The following is a 19421-nucleotide window of genomic DNA, read 5'->3' as shown; positions in this document are numbered from 1 at the left end:
CGAAAAATCATAACTTCTTCATACGAAGCCAGATTTGGGCGTTCTTTTTATCGATGTTCTTAGTTTAACAAATTCTACGACTTTTGTTTAGAGCGCTAAGGCTAAATCTCGTTCTATCGTAAATTTACTATTTACGCTTCCCGGTGTCGTGCCGGTTCCGACGTGAAACTTCGACGGGTCATAACTTCTTCGTTATAACTCGGATTTCGGCGTTCTTTATATGTACGGAAACCTTGTGACATATTCTACAACTTGGTTAAGATTATTTATTCTAAATAATCTTTTTGTCGAAAAGTCGTTTTGGACCCCCTGTTGCCTCTAAATTGACTAGCCCGGATCTGCGGGCGTTACAAATGATCAATGACACAACCGCCAACAAAGTTGAAGTTGGCAAGAAGAGAAAATTTGAGGGGTCTTCAAGGCCCAACAAGAGAAACATATCTTCAAAGTTTGGCAAAAGAATAGATAAAGGAAAATGGTGCGGGAAGTGCAAAAATAAACACTCTGGGAATTGTGACGGGAAGGTGAAGTGCTTTAAGTGTGGAGAAATAGGGCATTACGCCAATAAGTGTACGATTGCCAAGCAGGTGTGCTACGAATGCAAAGCAGAAGGCCATATTTCTAAGAATTGTCCGAATAACAATGAAGTAACAAGGCCAAGTGCACCATCAACGCCAAAGGAATTTCAGGATATCCTTGACGAAGCGATTAATAACACTAGGAAGTAGAAGTCAAGACTTGATACCCGAAGATCAATTTACGAAGTAGTAATGCGAATAGTAACAAGTAGTTTAGCCTATGAGAGGCATAGTATAGGGTAAACTTGAACCTTTGTGTAATCGTTTCAAGGAAATAAAATAAACCCTGGTTTTGTTGTCTGATGAATAGAATGGCTGGTGTAATTTTTTTAAGTTGTCCCAATCATCTGGAATTTCCATCACCAACCAAGTTGAAGTAGAGTTGATCATTGAAGATACGTGTGAAAGAAGTCCTAGTAGAGTCTAGGAAAATTTTATGATTAATTGGACATATTTGTATGTGTTAAATTGTTTTGTGATTTTAGGACTTGGGGACTGCAAGACAATACTTGGGACAAGTATGAGTTGGTGTGAATAGTAGTAGAGATCTATACTACTGGAAGCACAGGACTCACACTTGGATCAGGGAAAGTCACAAGGTAACCAAGAAGTTATTATTTGATTCCGTCTTGTTCTAGTATGTCGTTACCATCGTTTCGGTAATGACTAAGAAGATGATTGTTATTCCGACCTTAGAGGTCATATCAAATTGAGTCTGACTACGATGAGTTTATTATGTGGTTCAGAGAACCATGTTTGATGTAACATTTGACTTAAGCCAGAAGATTGAAATGAAAGATGATCAAAGCGATTAATAGAAGTATCGTAGTCATTGTTAAAGAAGTTGGTAGTTAGAAATGATACATGTTGAACTGTGATTATATCACATTAGAACATGAAGGAAGGTATAGTTTTTTTTCTGAAATTTGTCCCTAGGAGATCTGAGTCTAAGTAGTGCAGTATACAATGAGAGATCACTAGAACATGACCCATCGGTCTGTTACAATAAATGAAGGAAAATACTTATTCCAAGAAAAAGGAGGAGTCCTCGATAAGGATTTATTTTGTAACTCAAAGGTTACAATTGAAAGTCCTATGGAGATCTGAAGCTTTTTAGGATTAGCTGGATATTATTACTAAATTATCCAAGGCTTTTCTTCGATCGCAACTCCATTGACAACTTTGACCCACCAAGGAGCCTTAGCTAGATAAAGCCAACAACTCTGAGCTTCTAGAGCTCAAAAGTGTCCAGATCTAATGTCCAATCCATCCTCCTGGGCTTATCACCCAGATTCCACTTGGAAATGGTCCAAATGTAAAAAAAGATAAGCTAGAAAAGGGATCTAGATGATTAACAACCAAGGTATAAGCTTTATACCTTCAAATGATCTGGAATGTCACCCAAACTCTGGATCTATACTACTTTCCTTGCACCCTTTCTTCCACAATCTTCAAGATGCACACCAAGAGCCTTAATATTCTCACACAAGCTCAAGAATGAAGTTGGGTGGCTAGGGTTTCGTCTCTGGACAATGGAGGCTATAAATGAAACCCTAAAAATGAGAATGAGATGCTTAAATAGGGTGTCAAGTCCCGAAATTAGGGTTTCTCAACCCAGACCAGACTCGCCGAGTCCATCTCCCCGACTCGCCGAGTCGGTCACTTAATCCGCGACACGGGTCATGCTCCGACTCATCGAGTTCCTCCTTGGACTCGACGAGTTGACTCCTTTGACTAAGGGCTTTTCTTTCCTTTCTTGGTCTTGCGGATTCTGGGTGTTACAATAGATATCAAGAACACAGATAATATGCACACATAGCACGTAATTTATATTAAAGGCTTCATATTTATGTGTAAGATGAAAGTAACTATGAACTCACTTGTTAAAGTGATGACTCGAAATTCGAACAGTGCTTCGCTTCTAACAATCGTCTTTTCCTTCGACGAAACCTAGTATTATTACGACTAGATTTTAGTCTAATATTTATTCAGACTAATTATTAGTCTAGACTTACGAGCGATATTGTTTTATAACTGTTAAACAATACTTTTCAACACTATGTAGAGACAGGGGCCAGACATGAAACACCGGAGGGCACGACTATTTTGGCATTTAAGTTGTTCTGAAATCCAACAACCCTATGCGGCCCTTTAAACTAGATTTCCCATACCACGAGTAGTTAAAAGGTATTATAATAACATGTTTTTTTAATTTATACATAACAAATATATTGCTTATAAGTTCATAATAACGATAATGAACTTAAATATAAGTTATACTTAAAGAAGGGTAAGCATAACTTACTTACAAAGGGGTTTGGCTAGGAACCAGGCTCACAGGGTCAGAACTTCTGAGCCAAAAGCTCTTCTTCTTGGAGCCTTTCTAGCGCTCCGGAACTCTCCTCTAACACTTAGGAAGTGCTAGGGAAGGGGAGGGATAGGTTTGGAGTATTAAGAGAGAAAGAATGGGAAAGGTGTGAAGAAAATGGATCATCTGAGCCTCTATTTATAGGCTGTCTAGGGGCGATTCACGTCGTGAACTTAAAATTCACGTCATGACCTTGTATAGGCACCAAGACTTCGCCTGGTGCTGACATGTGGCGCCTAACACAAGTAAAATAACCAATTTAAAAAAAAACTCATAACTTTCGCATACGAGCTCTATTTTTGACGTTCTTTGTATTCACGTGTAGGTATTGACAAGATCTACAACTTTCCTTTTGAACCCATTGGCTAAATCTTGACCGATTTTAAATTTAACGATCTGAGAAGATTACACTGTTAACGACCGTATAAAATTCTTAACTTCTACATACGGACTCCGTTTTCGACTGTTTTTTATCGTTTAACTCCTATTAATGAGATCTTCATTTCTGGTTTATATCATTTTAGCTAAAAATTGACCGATCTAAAATTCAATTTTTGAGTTGTGCATTGCTATACAAAATCTTAGAAAAATCAGAACTTCCTCATACAAAGTCAGATTTGGACATTCTTTTTATGCACGCTCTTGATTTAACGTACAATATGACTTTCGTTTAGATCGCTAAGGCTAAAAAGTATTTTATCGCAAAGTCACTTTTCACGTCACACAATGTCGTTTCGGTTTCGTCGCAAAACTTCGTCGGATCATAACTTCTTCGTTATAAGTCGGATTTCAGCGTTCTTTATATGTACGAAACCGTTGTGATATATACTATAACTTGGTTAAGATTATTCATTCTAAATCATTTGCTATCAAAAATTCATTTTTGACGCTTAATGTCTCTAAATTGACTAGCCCGAATTTGCGGGCGTTACATATATATTGTATGTGTATAGTGGATGAGGCCGGATGTTAGGCGGGGCATAAGAATAACAGATCTGTATACCGAGCGGGGACCGATGGAGGGCGAGGGCCCGATATTTGATTTATGCTTACATTTTTCAGTTTATGTTTTAGATACTTCTAGTTACATGGGGAAGAGATCGGGATGACTGTATTGCACACACCACATAGTTCCAATTTTGTGATTTACTCTGAGTTGAGATGATGTTTGATACACTTATTCTATTTGGATTGCATTGATGATGTTTTTGGAATAGTGTTTTTATTAAATTAAAAATGAAATTTTTGGGTCATATTTGTGGGTCGTTACAGTAATGTACTCGCTTTTATAAATATGTATGTTTCAAAGTAATGAACATATCTACATGTATAAACGTTATGCATTTAAACATATAAATATACATGCATAGTCACGATTCTTGAACTTTCATATACTTTCGGGATCGTTTCGTAACGAATTTAAACTATTGTGGGCTGTTTGGTAATTTAATTAACCAAGGTAGGACTGATTTTGTTAAGAATTTCCAATGAATGGGCTGAAATGCTTATTTTTATTCAAAGTTTGAAGATTGAGATTTATTTTGTTAAAAATAACCAAAGGAGGGGCTATTTTGAATAAATGGGTTCAATGTTTTGGAGTTTGGGACTGATTTCTAAAATGAATGTTGCAGTAGGGGGTTATTTTGTCAATTCATCAAAGTTGAAAGGACATTAGGGCTTTTTGTGCCCGTTTCCATTTGTTGATCGGGAAAAGGAAAAGAACGAATGAAAGCCGACGAACAAAGACGGCGAGAGGGCAGCACGAAGGCTCGTAGGCAGCACGGGGTTTCGTCGGTCGATTCGCGAGCAGAGATCGTCTCCGGGGTCGACGAGGCCAAAGGGAAGGAAGGGAGAAGCAGCGAGGCTGCTCGTGGCCTCGGTGGGTGCAGCGAGTAGCGCTCTTCTCGTCCGGATGCGAGGTGCGAAGGAAAGGGAGTCTGGTAAGGCGTCGCGAGCAGCAGTAGCGACGAAGACGAGGGTGTTGGCATCGTTACTCGACCGACGGATGAAGGGGAATGCAAGGCAAGCTACTCCGGCGGTGAAACTCGAAGGGAAAGTGGTTCAATCGATGGAACAAATGGAGAGGAGGGACAGCAATCGAAGGAGAAAAGAAGAAATAGATTGGTTTTTCTTTTGTGATCAGTTGGTTTTCTGAACCTCAACCCACGGCTGTCGGAAGAAGCTTCACATCAGGTGGAGTCTTTCTCGGTTGAAATTGAAGAAGGAAGAGGAAGGATAGCAGCAACAGTGGTCTTCAGGGGGTGTTTGGTGGTTGTCAACGGGAAAGAGAGTGAGGGTCCAGACGGGGGCTTCCACCTCCGATGTCTGCTCCGGGCATACACCCACTTCGGTGGTCGGTCTAGGGTAGAAGAAGAACAGTAGGAATCTCTTTTTTTTTTTTTTTTTGGTTGTTTCAGTTGACAGGGAAAGAAAATGAAGCAAAAAAAATGTGCTGTTGTTCTTCGTGTTTGCAGTATACACGAGAACAAGAACAAAATTGTTCTTGGCTGGGAATGAACATGTAGGCAGAAAATAAAAAGGCTGGAGGTGTTTAGGTGTTATATTGTTATCATTGTACATGGTTGAGTGTTGTGTTGGTTGAAGAAAGAGTGTAAGAAATCTTTAATTTGACAGCAAGTAAAGAGACTTGCAAATAATGTTGTGTGTAGACTTATAAGAAATGCTTTGGTAATGTGTGTATTAATATATCTCATCTGATCTCACTTTCTAATAAATAAATAACTTCAATATCATGCTGCCATGTGTCTAATTCTTTAAGCCCCTCTCGAACTTCCTACATTCTATGTTAAATACATCAAAATTTAGCTGCGATTTTATTTCATAAAAAAAAAATTTAGGTCCTACAAATCAGTAAATCAGTTTTAATGCTCTAAATTTAGCTGCCTTTAAATTTTAAAATTTTAAAATCTGCCCTCAAGCCTTTAACACACGTATCATCAATTAAATCCCAATAAATCATGAAACAATAGCATCTCCAAATTTGAATCGTTCAATGTATATCTAAGAAACACATCTTATACAATCGCTTCCTCTCAGTTTCAAGTTTTTGTCTTTGAGTTTAGGGTTTTTCAAAGACGAAGATAAACTGCTTAGTCTGCCTACGAAGTGCTCAACATAATGCAAGATTGCTCTTTGTTCGTCCTCTCTTCTAGCCGGTGAGGCTTTTCTTTTATCTCTCCTGGATTTTCTTTAAAGATCGGAAGCTTTAGGGGGGTATTGGAGAGCAAAAACAGTGGAACCTATTTGCCAATCCCCCATCAGTTCAACTTTAGGTAAACTCTTTTTGTATAGTTTTGGTATGATAGTTTACTGAATCGGGTTTGGATTTGTTTTTTTTTAATGATTTGAAAATCACCTTTTTATTCAAAATTCATGTCATTTTATTCAAATTCTAAGTTGAAATGAGGGCTATACCTTCTTTGGGGTGGTGAAAGGATGAATATTGGTTAAAGAAGCCAACAACTTCTCTGGAAGTTGAAGTGCGTATGTTATGACAATATATTCAATTGGGTATTTCTTTTTCTTGTATAGATATAATGTTGAATATGCTTTGCGTAAATACTCTTTTAAAATTGTAATAATATAGATTTGTATTTTTATCGATCAGGTAGGTTGCATGTAGCTTGTGAAGGTTTTAAAGGTAGATCGATAGTCACAAGGATAGCTTGATTGTTGACGAAACCCAGTATAAAGAGATGTTGGTGACTGTGACAACCGTCAATTTTCGGTCAAGTCAAAGTCAACTAAAGTCAACAAGTCAAACCGGTCAACTCAATTTGCCCGTAGGTACTAGAGTTTACGTTATGTAATTTCTAAACAACTCTCTATTCTAATGAGAGATCATAAATCGAAAAGTGCGTACATCTAGATCTCCTTAACCTAAAACGGTGGTACGTGGAGAGCCAAACCGATAAAACAATGTTACATACTCATCGGGAGTATGCAAGATCCTTAAACAAGGCTTAACGGGGTTTACGGACCTTGCACTGCGAAGCCGGACACTCACATCCGTTACACATAAAACCGATCTCAATCGTTTTCACTCCATCTCTTCTTATCAGAAATCTCTCCCAAATCCCTCTAAGTATGTGAAATCTCTCCCAGATCTCTCTTTGTATGAGAAATCTCTCCAAGAATGTCAAATCTCTCCCAAATCTCTCTACGAATGTGAAATCTCTCCTAAATATCTCTTTGTATGTGAAATCTCTCCAAGAATGTCAAATCTCTCCCAAATCTCTCTAAGTAAGTCAAATCTCTCCAAATCTCTCTAAGTAAGTGAAATCTCTCCCAAATCTCTCTTTGTATGAGAAACCTCTCCAAGAATGTCAAATCTCTCCCAAATGTCTCTTTGTATGTGAAACCTCTCCAAGAATGTCAAATCTCTCCCAAATCTCTCTAAGTATGTGAAATCTCTCCTAAATCTCTCTTTGTATGAGAAATCTCTCCAAGAATGTCAAATCTCTCCCAAATCTCTCTACAAATGTGAAATCTCTCCCAAATATCTCTTTGTATGTGAAATATCTCCAAGTATGTCAAATCTCTCCCAAATCTCTCTAAGTATGTGGAATCTCTCTCAAATCTCTCTCAAAATCTCTCTCAACTCTCTATAATCACTCGGGGCATCCCGACCCTCGAATTTGGCGAAAACAGCCCAAAAACGGAAGTCTACGCGAAAAACGGACTTAAGGAGCCGAAACCCCTCTTAGGACCCGAAAGTCCTCTTAGGACCCGAAAGCCCTCTTAGGAACCGAACCCTTTTGAGCCGAAGGCTGCTGAACCGAACCCGAAAGGTCCTCTCGGGCCCGAACCTCGCATGCCTCACCCGAACCCGAATGTTCGGCACATTTCGGGTCTGACCACTTCCTCTTCTGATGACCTACCGAGCCTTCGCTTCTGATGACCTACCGAACCCTCGCTACTGAGCCATTGACCGAGCCCTCGCCCTCGCCTCTTCTTCTGGTTCGCACTTCGCTTCCGGCTCGGCACCAGCAAGGACCGAACCTCGGCCTAGGACCGAGAGGTCTCGTTGGGAATGCCTTTCTTCCCGGTTTTCGACTAATTTCGCGTTTTAGGCCCGTTTTTAATTGTTTTAACACGAGATTTTCACCTAAAACTTTATTTTAACATATAAGGACCCATAATTATTAAATTATCACATTTTTAAGGATAAAACCTTGTCCAAAAGAGTGGGTGAAGTACAAAGGTGGAGTGTTGACTTTACCTTATTTTATGACACAAGCAACCACTCCCACACCCACTCCATGTCACTATTCACACCAGCTCATCCCTAGTCACTTCATAAGTCCTTTCTCACTATTTTCAACCATTCCCACGTTCTTAGGGCTGGAACATCCACCCTCTCTCCTCACACTTCATTCATTCTCTCATTTTTCACCAAGAACCACACTCCAAACTCTCTCATCTTTCTCTCCAATTCGAGAATTTCAAGGCATATTCCAAGACTTTTCTCCTACAATTAGTAAGTATCATCATTTTCTTATGATTATTGCACACCCTCCTACTCAAAATCATAGATTGCTTACACAAACATCATCACATTCTTGTTAGATCTTCGAATCTTCAAGTGATTCTTCAAGTGTTCTTGGGTTGAACACTTCTCTTCTTCAACACTTACCTACTGAAATCACTCAAGGTGAGTTCATACCCCTATATTTTTATGTTTTCTTAAGTTTTTAGGGGGGGGGGGGGGGAATACAAGTTAAAACACCAAGAACATAACTAAATTTTTCTAACAGCTTTCATCAGAAAAGTTGGACTCCATTCACGGACTGTTTTGGACAACTTAAACATTTTTGTTTGAAAAACTGTTTTAGGTGTAAGTAGTTCCGTTTCTTAGCTTTAAAATGACTACTTGCACATCTCCATACGATTTTTCTACAATTTATGGTGATTTTTACAAAACTGCCTATCATTTCAAACACCAATCCGGACCAGTCTGTGATTATGGACTTTTTCACCCAAGTTGGAGGTCATTAAAAATCATGATAAAAATTATGAGTAAACTAGACACATTTTGGGAACTCTCAGAATTTATGGATTTAGTTTTCAACTTCGTATGATTTTTCTATGACTTTTCAAAAACAGTGTAGAAAGGTTGAAAATTAGTTAACAGCTTATAACTTTCATAACACTTTGTATTATGTTGAGCAAAGTGTATAACGATAAGTTCTAAATATTGAATGTGTTTCCTTGTTAGTTTATCATCATAAACTGAAACATAGTCATTCATGATAAGATTATTCATTCATTTAGAACACGTATATTAAGCTATAATGAGCATAGTTTATGGATTCATAGCATTAAGGCATTTTCATAAAAGAATTCTTATACATTACAAACGTTTTGGATAAACTATAATAGGTATAGTTTATGTATCATTTACTTATCAAACTTATTTACCAAAGGTTTTCAGTTTAGTTCACGTAAATCTGTTAATGAATAAATTTGTGAGTCATTCCCTTCGGGTTACTTCCAAAGTAACAAAGTCAAAAAGTCCTGTAAATTGTAACCAGAGTCTCTTGTAGGGAGAACGTGATAGTTGTGTATAGATCTATATTGGGTTTGACAAACCCACACCAGAGCTTCTTGCAACAGCTAGACCGGCAGGTCTGTGGTGACAAGTGTCATTTAATGCCGACGCCTGAAGAACGTCGTATTACGAGGCCGTCTATGTCAAGTATGGTTATGATAGCTCACATGTGGTATTAACAATCATAAGATTTACGGGTTCTAACTTTAAATTAGTGAGTTATGTCGATTTAGCTCTCAGAAATTACTTTAAGTACAGAAAAATACTTGTACGTCTTCATATTAAAAAGGGTTTTATGTTCATTTAAAATTACTTTTTATATCAATTACAAATATCGCTGTATATTTTCAGTCTTAGTATTTAAGACTACACACCATTCATTACGAGAGTTTTTCTCAAATCAGAAAGGGTTTTACGCCAATTTGAAACCACTTTTATATCTTTAAGTATGACAAATACTAGTTCGATTTTGGTCCTGGTATTAGGACCACATAACTTATGTAAGGAAAATATTGTATTTTTCTTGGTAACATACATCTCTTTACAAAGATCGATTTTCAAACTCTTACCGTCAAAAGCTTATGAACTCACCAACCTTTGTGTTGACACTTTTCAAAACTACTTGTATTCTCAGGAATTCAGTGAAACAGGAAATCAACCACGTTTTGAGGATGGGACGTTAAATCGTCAAACAGTTCATTTTGTATCATAATGTAATTGATTTGAATCATGTAAACATATACTTTGGTGTAACTTTTTTTTTCAATTATATTTATGATGGTTGTATTTACTTTGAGCACTATTATACTCGTTGTTGTGATACTCTACATGAGGTCCTCCACCCCCGGACGTTTCCGCCATCCTTGGTTTGGGGGTGTGACAGATTAGTATTAGAGCATTGTTTATAGTGAACTCAATATATCGAACCACATAAGATATACAAACTATAAATGCATTGGGAAAAAAGTCTCTGATTTAAAGTTTTCAAAACAATCATACTTTTAGAAATAAATAATTTCCTATTAAAAGTATACATGCATGCATACATATTAAGGTCAGCATCATTCTCGAACAAAACAAAAGTAACGATTGTTGAATATCACAGGTAAGCTCGGGGGTGTATGATCATTCTTGGGAATGGCATAGCCTAATCAACTATGCTAGTCCAAGGAGTGATTAGCACATGCCCAAGAATGGTTGTGATATGGCAACAAGTCTAAATACTTACCAACACTACCACAATGAGATCATTAGAACAGAACACGAGTTTAAAATACTATAGGAGTATTTTGTAATATCATAACTTATATGAAAACTAAATAGATCCTTAATAATAGGTCTATAGTCCCTAAGTGGATACCCTAAGATATTACATAACTTAGAAATCATAGACTTAGAAATTGTGGTCATTGCCTTACTTCCTTTTCCTTGTTTGGATGTGGATCTAGGGTAGGATCACTTATTCGAAGGTCTATCATATCTTGTTATATGTAATTAGTATGCACTATGTCATCATAGAAGTAACTAATAAGGATCACCCCTATAAGTAATTAATTATAGAGTTAGACGCCTAGTAATTATCTCTTCCACTCTTATTCTCGCAAGTACAACATAGCAAGATCCTACTTACCGGATGACCCCTACTTTCCTAATCCGAACCCAAGAAGTGGTGAATGATTATGAGGAGAATCAGAAGCGGAACCGGAGGTAATCAATCCTCCATGCATAGCAAGGGTTTCCGCGAACCGTTTCGACTACATCGAACCTGTGCCCCGTTGGGCAATCGTGATCGAGGGTTGAATGTCGATAGCAATGGCAACAACCACCACGTGGAGACCAACGAGGGTGCTATGACCTCAACCACGGGGGACCGACTGACAGAGCCCTCCCGGCGAAGACCCGACAGATCGCAAACATCGGGGATTAAAGCAGGTAGACTATAACCTGAGTTCAGAAACTGCACGCTACTACAGGCCCTACTGTCTCACGTACCCGAGACTTGGAAGGAGACTACTATTTCGGAGACCAACTCTCTATTTAGGACCTTATCACCACTCAGGCAAAGGCAAGAGAGTAACGGGGTAGACACACAACATTCAAAGAGAGGAGGATTGCAGCCAAGCATCGATTTGCAAGGTGCATCGACTTTGCCTCATGCATCGCAAGGGACAGATCGTTGTAAGTAGAGTTCATACCGCTCACAAGACCTTGTAAATTAGGTTCGTGAGTATGCGTTGGTGCTACTCTATTCTAGGCGTAAGCATGACACTGTGAGTTAAGCGGTTATACTAAACAAGAGATCTAGTTGCCATCAAAACTTTTCCATGCATAGATGTGAGGTAAACCTACATCTAGGTCAAAAATTTTCACCAAAACCCGAATTACTACAGTCATATTAACAAGATGGGCTTAGGACATACCTAACAGACTCGAAGGTCTACTTAGCCTTAATTATATAACTAAGCATACATCAATTGGTCATAATAAGGACCTAGCTTGGGTCAAGTATAAGGGTTCACTTGGATACAAAACTACTAAAAATTCATGGGTTTACCATATAAAGACTCCCGTTGAGAATTGTTTTCAGAACGCCCTTAACGACCGAATTACGTTACAAATCGATATAAGATAAAACTTAGTTAGAAACTCGCGACGTATAGCCATTCTAAAAACTCATTATCATCTCACCCTTAAACATTTTGTTGAGAAGTTCCTTCATCACAGACTTATGGGTGCGATCATACCAGCACTAATACACCGGGTCCCATCAAAACTCCTCAGCCAAGCGTGTTTGGACACACATGAATCTAAGATGAGTAAAGCTTAACGCCCGTATGAAACCTACCCCTACCCACTGCTGTAACTCCATTTCAAGAATGTTAGCGGAAACACTAGGAATAGTACAGTAATGTGCAAAAATTTATATGCGTAAATATAAATCGTAAGGATGCACTTAAGATAATCATTTCCACTAACGAATACATTTTTCATCGTGAAACAGAGCTATGTCTTCACCAAGAGGCAACCAACCAACTAGTAAGGCGCCAACTCTGCAGATAGACGCTGCTACTTTTCAGGCTGCAGTCACGGCAGCCGTGACAGCCGTCATGGCGCAATTTGACGCTAACAACGCCAGCAGGAGTGGAAGCGGTACTGATAATACAGATTGTGGTAACAATCAGGAACACCAACAGGTGCCTGCCAGCGAAAATACCTCGGGCCACAAAACTACGAGCAAGAAGCGAAAGTTCTAGACCAAAAAGAAGTGTAACCTATCTTAAAAACTTGTTGGAAGAAAGCAATCCGTAGCTGCACTGGCCACTATAACGGCAGTCACGACGAACGCCGAGACACTAGCCACGGGGTCTGCCACCCATACGTCGGCCAGACCATATGATGGATCACTCCCAAAGTGTGTCAAGTGTGGTTTCCATCACCATGGGGCTTGCCGAGAAATGCACTGTAAAAACTGCAACAGGAAAGGGCACACCGCCCGTTTCTGTAGGACCCCGACTCAATACATCACTTCAACACCCATTACCAAAGTAATTCCAGTGTGCTTCCTATGTGGCGAAGTGGGACACTTCAAGAGAAACTGTCCAACTGAGAGGAATGACAGGGAAACCGGAGGAGTATAGCAAACGAACCAGCAAGGGTAATAGAGAACCATATTAGGACTTTTGTAATGTTCCAACGACAAAAACGTTTAAGTACCATATATTTGTAATGAATTTGGTATGCTTACTAAAGTCACCGTCTTTCTAAAAGTAGTTAAAATACTCTCTCGTTCAAATCAAACAAAAGACATTCATATATGATCTTAGGATCATTACCTGTAAGATGTGATGACTTTGTACATACATCGGGGTTAATTATAATCAAAATACCGAAGTCATGAAACAAATAATTCCATCCTGACTCCTATTCCGTGTCTAGCAGTAAGAACTAAGTGGGGCCACCCACTCGACAATCTCGCCAACATCAACTTACATACGACGTTCATATACCGCTCGATTGTAGGAAGACCTGTCAGGGATCATGATATCAAGTATCATTACTGGCTATCAAAACACACCCACTACCAGTGCTAGACACTATGGTATTAATCATCTACAGTAATGATAACATCAAACAAAATGGATCACCCTAAAAAGGAAACACAAGATACTCTATCACTCTAGTGATCTCTTCTTGCGAATACAGCTTAACACATGATATCTAAAAAGATATTGTTGTCATCATCCAATTTTCATTGATATAGCCCTCATCTTCCCGATTTAATGTCTACAAAAGGACCCTTCACCTAACTCACCAAATATCGGAATCCTTGTCTCCCATAAACGCATCCAGCACGGACCTCCGGGTCATCTCTCGCTGTGGAACTCCAAAACACGCACCAGAGGAGTGTTATACTTCCCGAAACCTTATCACAAGTATTTACAGGAGACCTTTGGGAATGCCACGCATGTAGCAGACAAGGTTCAAGCACAGAAGCTTGGGACAGATATGGTACGAGTTCTGCCATGAACTTTGGGCCAAGGTTTCCCAGGAGGGCGAGTGAATGTTCTACTATCCAAAAAGGTCTAGTCGCGAAAACCAAACCCACATGCTTCCTACCGAGCTACAAGAACTCTCAGGTCAAACCTGTCGAACTACTCAACAATGAAATTGAAGAACCAAGCTTCTCACCTTGGAAAGCTCTGGTCTTATTCTTCATATAGAAAGGCAAATTGCTCATAGTTCCATTAACTTCAGAGGCCCCGACAATATCTTCAGTAGAAACCTTTACTATCTGCCTCGCATTAATGAATAGGCCGACCAACCACAAGGAAAGAGGTATCCTTCAGGTATTGGACCTGAGATCTGAATATCACCAGTCGCGAGTATTGGAAAAGGATGTTCGAGGACAACCCTCCAAATTCAATGCGGACGCTACAAGTCCGTAGTGATACCCCTCGGATGGGACCAACCCGCTCGCAGTATTCATAGGTTATGCCATTCTTACTAGGATCCGTTAGTCATTGTCATTGTAAGTGACTTGCTTATCTACCCTCGCAGTAAGAAGGAAACCAAGGAAAACAACTACAACAAACCGCGAAAGCAATACGATCAGAGAAGCTTTACCCGAAGATCTCTAGATACGAGTTTTGGAATTAAGGACTCAAATTCCTAAGACACATCCTTATCAATGTGGAAATCCTTAAGGACTCTTTCAATTGATCAAAACCGTTGAGAAACAGTCAGCACCAAAGACGTTAACAGGAATACGCCAAAATTTCGGGTCTCGCTGACCTACCGTCTTAGTTCCTTTGGAACTTCTCGTAAATTACAGAACCCCCTTACGACTTTGACCCTGAAGGGAGCAACCCTCGACTGGGAAGAGAAGCAAAAGGAAGAAACCTTTAGAACTCCAGAATAAGAGACCAAATTCCTCTGGAAACCTCACTCTGGGCAGGCTTAGTACGCTTCGGAAAGCGTGGAAAGCAAAAACCCCATACAATTATGCCTTTCGAGATTCTTGTAAGAATCAGCTCTGTAATCGCAACTTCAATCTACTCTCGCGAGCTTAGTAAAGTACATTCTACCCGACATATCCCGAACTTGCAGAAGTATCTATCCGACAAGACTCTTGTAATTCCCCTCGACGAGATCGAGTTCCACAAGAGCCTCACCTTCGTGAAAGAACCATAGTGACCATGGACCGAAAGGTTAAACGAACGCAGCAACGCTGCTCCTTATTAGTGAAAGTTCGTAGGAATACTAACCAAGGACCTGGAGTCACGTGGGAGCACGAGAATCAGTCGATTAGGAAGTATCCCCACTTCATGGCTCGATTGTTCATGTCCACTCCTTGCCTAAATTTAAAATTTCGGGACGAAATTCCCTCTAACGGGGGGATGGTGTGACAACCGTCAATTTTCGGTCAAGTCAAAGTCAACTAAAGTCAACAAGTCAAACCGGTCAACTCAATTTGCCCGTAGGTACTAGAGTTCACGTTATGTAATTTCTAAACAACTCTCTATTCTAATGAGAGATCATAAATCGAAAAGTGCGTACATCTAGATCTCCTTAACCTAAAACGGTGGTACGTGGAGAGTCAAACCGATAAAACAATGTTACATACTCATCGGGAGTATGCAAGATCCTTAAACAAGGCTTAACGGGGTTTACGGAACTTGCACTGCGAAGCCGGACACTCACATTCGTCACACATAAAACCGATCTCAATCGTTTTCACTCCATCTCTTCTTATCAAAAATCTCTCCCAAATCCCTCTAAGTATGTGAAATCTCTCCTAGATCTCTCTTTGTATGAGAAATCTCTCCAAGAATGTCAAATCTCTCCCAAATCTCTCTACGAATGTGAAATCTCTCCTAAATATCTCTTTGTATGTGAAATCTCTCCAAGAATGTCAAATCTCTCCCAAATCTCTCTAAGTAAGTCAAATCTCTCCCAAATCTCTCTAAGTAAGTGAAATCTCTCCCAAATCTCTCTTTGTATGAGAAACCTCTCCAAGAATGTCAAATCTCTCCCAAATGTCTCTTTGTATGTGAAACCTCTCCAAGAATGTCAAATCTCTCCCAAATCTCTCTAAGTATGTGAAATCTCTCCCAAATCTCTCTTTGTATGAGAAATCTCTCCAAGAATGTCAAATCTCTCCCAAATCTCTCAACGAATGTGAAATCTCTCCCAAATATCTCTTTGTATGTGAAATATCTCCAAGTATGTCAAATCTCTCCCAAATCTCTCTAAGTATGTGGAATCTCTCTCAAATCTCTCTCAAAATCTCTCTCAACTCTCTATAATCACTCGGGGCATCCCGACCCTCGAATTTGGCGAAAACAATCCAAAAATGGAAGTTTACGCGAAAAACGGACTTAAGGAGCCGAAACCCATCTTAGGAGCCGAAACCCCTCTTAGGACCCGAAAGCCCTCTTAGGAACCGAACCCTTCTGAGCCGAAGGCTGCTGAACCGAACCCGAAAGGTCCTCTCGGGCCTGAACCTCGCATGCCTCACCCGAACCCGAACGTTCGACACATTTCGGGTCTGACCACTTCCTCTTCTGATGACCTACCGAGCCTTCGCTTCTGATGACCTACCGAACCCTCGCTACTGAGCCATTGACCGAGCCCTCGCCCTCGCCTCTTCTTCTGGTTCGCACTTCGCTTCCGGCTTGGCACCAGCAAGGATCGAACCTCGGCCTTGGACCGAGAGGTCTCGCTGGGAAAACCTTTCTTCCTGGTTTTCGACTAATTTCGCGTTTTAGGCCCGTTTTTAATTGTTTTAACACGAGATTTTCACCCAAAACTTTATTTTAACATATAAGGACCCATAATTATTAAATTATCACATTTTTAAGGATAAAACCTTGTCCAAAAGAGTGGGTGAAGTACAAAGGTGGAGTGTTGACTTTACCTTATTTTATGACACAAGCAACCACTCCCACACCCACTCCATGTCACTATTCACACCAGCTCATCCCTAGTCACTTCATAAGTCCTTTCTCACTATTTTCAACCATTCCCACGTTCTTAGGGCTGGAACATCCACCCTCTCTCCTCACACTTCATTCATTCTCTCATTTTTCACCAAGAACCACACTCCAAACTCTCTCATCTTTCTCTCCAATTCGAGAATTTCAAGGCATATTCCAAGACTTTTCTCCTACAATTAGTAAGTATCATCATTTTCTTATGATTATTGCACACCCTCCTACTCAAAATCATAGATTGCTTACACAAACATCATCACATTCTTGTTAGATCTTCGAATCTTCAAGTGATTCTTCAAGTGTTCTTGGGTTGAACACTTCTCTTCTTCAACACTTACCTACTGAAATCACTCAAGGTGAGTTCATACCCCTACATTTTTATGTTTTCTTAAGTTTTTAGGGGGAAGGGGGGGGGGGGGGGAATACAAGTTAAAACACCAAGAACATAACTAAATTTTTCTAAAAGCTTTCATCAGAAAAGTTGGATTCCATTCACGGACTGTTTTGGACAACTTAAACATTTTTTTTTGAAAAACTGTTTTAGGTGTGAGTAGTTCCAGTTCTTAGCTTTAAAATGACTACTTGCACATCTCCATACGGTTTTTCTACAATTTATGGTGATTTTTACAAAACTGCCTATCATTTCAAACACCAATCCGGACCAGTCTGTGATTATGGACTTTTTCACCCAAGTTGGAGGTCATTAAAAATCATGATAAAAATTATGAGTAAACTAGACACATTTTGGGAACTCTCAGAATTTACGGATTTAGTTTTCAACTTCGTATGATTTTTCTATGACTTTTCAAAAACAGTGTAGAAAGGTTGAAAATTAGTTAACAGCTTATAACTTTCATAACACTTTGTATTATGTTGAGCAAAGTGTATAACGATAAGTTCTAAATATTGAATGTGTTTCCTTGTTAGTTTATCATCATAAACTGAAACATAGTCATTCATGATAAGATTATTCATTCATTTAGAACACGTATATTAAGCTATAATGAGCATAGTTTATGGATTCATAGCATTAAGGCATTTTCATAAAAGAATTCTTATACATTACAAACGTTTTGGATAAACTATAATAGGTATAGTTTATGTATCATTTACTTATCAAACTTATTTACCAAAGGTTTTTAGTTTAGTTCACGTAAATCTGTTAATGAATAAATTTGTGAGTCATTCCCTTCGGGTTACTTCCAAAGTAACAAAGTCAAAAAGTCCTATAAATTGTAACCAGAGTCTCTTGTAGGGAGAACGTGATAGTTGTGTATAGATCTATATTGGGTTTGACAAACCCACACCAGAGCTGCTTGCAACAGCTAGACCGTCAGGTCTGTGGTGACAAGTGTCATTTAACGGCGACACTTGAAGAACGTCGTATTACGAGGCCGTCTATGTCAAGTATGGTTATGATAGCTCACATGTGGTATTAACAATCATAAGATTTACGGGTTCTAACTTTAAATTAGTGAGTTATGTCGATTTAGCTCTCAGAAATTACTTTAAGTACGGAAAAATACTTGTACGTCTTCATATTAAAAAGGGTTTTATGTTCATTTAAAATTACTTTTTATATCAATTACAAATATCGCTGTATATTTTCAGTCTTAGTATTTAAGACTACACACCATTCATTACGAGAGTTTTTCTCAAATCAGAAAGGGTTTTACGCCAATTTGAAACCACTTTTATATCTTTAAGTATGACAAATACTAGTTCGATTTTGGTCCTGGTATTAGGACCACATAACTTATGTAAGGAAAATATTGGATTTTTATTGGTAACATACATCTCTTTACAAAGATCGATTTTCAAACTCTTACCGTCAAAAGCTTATGAACTCACCAACCTTTGTTGACACTTTTCAAAACTACTTGTATTCTCAGGAATTCAGTGAAACAGGAAATCAACCACGTTTTGAGGATGGGACGTTAAATCGTCAAACAGTTCATTTTGTATCATAATGTAATTGATTTGAATCATGTAACCATATACTTTGGTGTAACTTTTTTTTCAATTATATTTATGATGGTTGTATTTACTTTAAGCACTATTATACTCGTTGTTGTGATACTCTACATGAGGTCCTCCACCCCCGGACGTTTCCGCCATCCTTGGTTTGGGGGTGTGACAGTGACAACATTTTTGGTGCTTCAAGAAATGTAGATGGTATGTTGATAGATAATATATTTGTTTCCCCAACTCTTAAATAACCTAACTACAAATTTATATTGTTTGCATAATTGTTGTTTCAAAATGGGAATTTCGTATTTATACACGAATACTATTTGGCTTTTTGTTGTCTATCGACCATCGTTCTAGAAAAAATGTCAAAAAAGACTCATGTTTGCAATAATTAGTACACCTTTGTTTTGAATTAGGAGGGATTAAATGTATGATTTTGT

The sequence above is a fragment of the Lactuca serriola genome, chromosome 1 (genome assembly GCF_051521515.1).
Source record: "Lactuca serriola cultivar US96UC23 chromosome 1, Lser_US96UC23_V15, whole genome shotgun sequence".
NCBI classification, from domain to species: domain Eukaryota; kingdom Viridiplantae; phylum Streptophyta; class Magnoliopsida; order Asterales; family Asteraceae; genus Lactuca; species Lactuca serriola.
Note: the sequence above shows the minus strand (reverse complement) of the source record.